At 40.1% G+C, this 4,566-nt stretch overlaps 1 pseudogene; it reads right to left on the bottom strand.

Moving 5' to 3' along the window:
* Window positions 1-426: 426 nt before the first annotated feature.
* Window positions 427-1,049, bottom strand: LOC136329175 (proteasome maturation protein-like; annotated as a pseudogene).
* Window positions 1,050-4,566: the final 3,517 nt, after the last annotated feature.

Here is a 4,566-nt window from a genome sequence, read left to right on the forward strand (position 1 = left end):
GGAAAGCACGGCAGAGGGGTGGAGAAGCAAATGGGCACTTCTCCTATGTGCCCTGGCCGGGAATCGAACCCAGGTCCTCCGCACGCTAGGCCGACGCTCTACCGCTGAGCCAACCGGCCAGGGCAAAAATTGTTTTAATTTATTGATTTTAGCCAGAGAGGAAGGGGGGAGAGAGAGAGAGAGACAGGAACATCAATCTGTTCCTGTATGTGCCCTGACCAGGATTGAACCAGCAGCCTCTGTGCTTTGTGCCGATGCTCTAACCAACTGAGCTATCTGGCCAGGGCACAGTGATCATTTTATATTGAGAGAAAAATATTTTTGTTTTTATGTGTCAGTACTTTTAATGTTGTATACATAAAAGTATACTAAAAACATGACTATAAACAAGATATACTCCTCCATTTTCATGATCAGCACATTGCATTACAGTAAACCAAGTTTATAGTTCACCATCAAGTGTGGTTCTCCCATTGGTATGGGTCATTAAGAATAACTTCAGCCTGACCTGTGGTGGCACAGCAGATAAAGCATCAACCTGGAACACTGAGGTTGCTTGTTTGAAACCCTGGGCTTACTTGGCCAAGGCACATATGACAACCAATCAATGAACAACTGAATTGAAGCAACTATGAGTTGATACTTCTTGCTACCCCCTCCTCTCTCTGTAAAATCAATAAATAAAATCTTAAAAAAGATACATCTTTAAATCCAATAGTCTCATCATTAACCCTCAAAATATCCAGTGGAAGATTTGAGCTTGGAAGAAATGGCGGACTCTGAAACTATTGCACTACCTTCGGTTCCACCTGAAATTTTAGTGAAGCAAACAGACCCTGGATGTTTCTCAGTGTGGAAAAATTCATTTTATCTTGGTTGAGCTGGGAATTATTTTCTGATAATTCAAGAGCATGACTGGGCAAAAGTTCATTTTTCATACAAGTAAAACCTTTTTGAAGAAGATCATGTCTTTCAAAAGGTCCTCTTGCTGAAAATTCAGTAACTGGAATACTGTCCTTTAGCTGAAATCCAAGTCCTCTGGTGCCCATTTTCAGCTCGCTCTGAGCAGAGCCTCTCAGCTCTATTACCATTAGCCAGCCCTGGTGCTCCAAGAAAAATAATTTTAAGAAGCAACTCAATGCCTGACCTGTGGTGGCGCAATGGATAAAGCATCAACCTGGAATGCTGAGGTCGCCGGTTCAAAACCCTGGGCTTCCCTAGTCAAGGCACATATGGGAGTTGATGCTTCCTGCTCCTCCCCTTCTTTTCTCTACTCTCTCTCTAAAAATGAATTAATAAAAGAAATTTTTAAAAATGGATTATCCACAGAATGTAGTTTAAAAAAAAAAAGAAGAAGAAGCAACCCAAGCCCTGGCCAGATAGCTCGGTGGGTTGGAGCATTGTTCTTATAGGCAAAGGTTGCGAGTTCCATCCCTGGTCAGGGCACATACAGGAACAGATGAATGTTTCTACCTCTCTCTTTCTCCCTGTTTCTCTAAAATAAGTAAAGTAATAAATTTTTAAAAAGAAGCAACGCAAATGTCCACCAATTAGCAGATAGTTAAAACTTGGTGAAATATTCTAAATCTCTTAAGAAATTATATTGAAAATGTGAGACTACATGATGAAGCGCTTATTTTATAATAAATATAAACATAAAACAGATTAACAGAGCAGATTAAAACCTAACCATACCGGCCAAGAGTTTGCTTAAAGGCTTTTAATCACTGTAAAAAAAATAGAAGACTGGATAAAGAAGATGGGGCACATATACACCATGGTAAACTATTCAACTAGAAGAAATGATGACATTGGATCACTTACAGCAGAATGGTGGAATCTTGATAACATTATGCGGAGTGAAATAAGTGAATCAGAAAAAAACAAGAACTGCAGGATTCCATACATTGGTGGGACATAAAAGCGAGACTAAGAGACATGGACAGGAGTGTGGTGGTTACGGGGGGTGGGGGGAGGAAGGAGGGAGAGGGGGAGGGGGAGGGGTACAAAGAAAACTGGATAGAGGGTGACGGAGGACGATCTCTCTTTGGGTGATGGGTATGCAACAGAACTAAATGACAAGATAACCTGGAAATGTTTTCTTTGAATATATGTACCCTGATTTATTGATGTCACCCCATTAAAATAAAATTTTATTTATAAAAAAACCCTCTACTGTAAATATTAAATGATCCATCTGAGAAACAGGCACATATATAGATCAATTGAAATTAGTTACATTAAGTCTTTGAATTGTGACTTTATAATAACATATCCAGTAAGTTATGTTATATTAAGTAATGCCCATTTGTAAGTATTTTATCATAACCTAAAAAATAAATCTAATGGTATGTGTTTTTTATAAAAAAAAACAAAAAACAAAAAAAAACTCTAACCATACCCCGGCTGGGTAGCTCAATGGATAGAGAGTCATCCCGGTGTACTGAGGTCACAGGTCCCATCCCCAGTGACGGCACCTACAAGAAGCAGCCAGTTGGGGTGGGGATGTATTCAGTGGGACACTTGAATCTATGTAAACACAATAAATTAAAATCAATAAAAAAAAAAAGAAGCAACCAGTGAGTGCACAATTAAATGCAACAACTAACAAGGAGTTGATGCTTCTCTTTCTCTCTCTTTCCTTTCCCCTTCCCTTCCTCTCAATTTAATGGTGGGGGGAGGAGCTAAACATAAAAAATGAATATTTTGGGGTAAAAAAGTCACACTGAAATATTACTAGTAGTTCTTTGTGATGCTATGAGGGACTAAACATTTTTTCCTACTTTTTACTGTTTTCCAAATTGTCTTTAATGAGCACATATTAATTTGTGTGATGGAGGAAAAACTTCTTTTCTCTAAAAGATGCCTGGGTTCTAATTCCATATTTTACTAACCTACATCAAAGAAATAAATCCTCGGGCCCTGGCCGGTTGGCTCAGCGGTAGAGCGTCGGCCTAGCGTGCAGAGGACCCGGGTTTGATTCCCGGCCAGGGCACACAGGAGAAGCGCCCATTTGCTTCTCCACCCCCCCTCCTTCCTCTCTGTCTCTCTCTTCCCCTCCCACAGCCAAGGCTCCATTGGAGCAAAGATGGCCCAGGCGCTGGGGATGGCTCCTTGGCCTCTGCCCCAGGCGCTAGAGTGGCTCTGGTCACGGCAGAGCGATGCCCTGGAGGGGCAGAGCATTGCCCCCTGGTGGGCGTGCCGGGTGGATCCCGGTCGGGGGCATGCGGGAGTCTGTCTGACTGTCTCTCCCCGTTTCCAGCTTCAGAAAAATACAAAAAAAAAAAAAAAAAAAAAAGAACGAATACCTGCTTATAGGAAATGTTAACAAAAAACACTTAGAACAGTGTCTGACACAAAGTGTGTACTAAAGAAATGTTGGCTATTATTATTATTGCTACTACTTATTAAACAGGTCATTCTCCATAGATTGTTTGTAAATCCTTTTGTTCATATGTACATTATAGTGCTCAACCACAAAGGCTCAGGATGAACAGAACACTAACAACAAGACATTCATTGAAGCCCTGGATGTAACATACTAACAAGAAGCCAGTTGCTCAGAGATCAATATTGTTATTTTAAAGTGGATAGATAAAAAATATATACTATTAAATTGTTTTCATGGTCCACAAGAGTTCATTCCTATTCCCTCTTGTGGTGACTCCTAGAATTACCATTACTATTTAAATCACAGACCTTATAGAACAGCTTTGGAAGACTTCTTAGAGACCTTTAGGAAGCTACATAGAGTTCAAAGGTTACCATGCTGAAGTCCCAAACTCCTATATATCAGAGAAGGTGTTAATGAGTATTTTCAAAATTTGAAAAAGTCTAAATAAAATTGTTCAATTACCTATGACAGAAAAAAAAAATGTTTTCAAGCGTATTAACCCTTTCCATCCTCGTAACAATCCTTTGAGGTAAGGTACCTCATGATCATTCCCATTTTACAGATGGAGAAGTTGATACTGAATAACTTGCCTAAGGAAGCAAATAAAAGAGAAGAGTTTGAACCCAGGCAGTTGGCTCCAGGGCCTGCATACTCAGTTACCCTGCTGTACAGTTGTGGTGATGCTAGCTCTGTTTCCCCAGCACCATCTATGTGCCAGACCCCCAGCTAAGTTCACACCACATATCCTTACACAGCAAGCTGCATTTTGCAAATGAAAAAGCTCAGACTCAAAGGGGCACAAAGAAGCTTTTGTGGGTGAAGGATGTATTTATTACCTATTTGTGAAGATGGTTTCACAGGTGTACACAATTGTCAGAACTTACCAAATTGTAGCCTGTGCAGTTTGTTGAATTTCAGTTTTATCTCAATAAAGCTGTTTTTAAAAACAACATGAAGAGCCCTGGCTGGATAGCTTAGCTGGTTAAAGTGTTGTCCTGCCAAGCCAAGGTTGCAGATTAGATCCCCAGGGAGGGCACATACAAGAATCAACCAATGAATGCATAAATAAATGGAACAATAAACTGATGTCTCTCCCCACCCTTCCTCTCTCTATGAGTTAAAAAAACAACAACATAGAGATAGCAGTTTATAACATTAAACTGGCAAAAATT

This window comes from Saccopteryx bilineata, chromosome 3 (genome assembly GCF_036850765.1).
Source record: "Saccopteryx bilineata isolate mSacBil1 chromosome 3, mSacBil1_pri_phased_curated, whole genome shotgun sequence".
NCBI classification, from domain to species: domain Eukaryota; kingdom Metazoa; phylum Chordata; class Mammalia; order Chiroptera; family Emballonuridae; genus Saccopteryx; species Saccopteryx bilineata.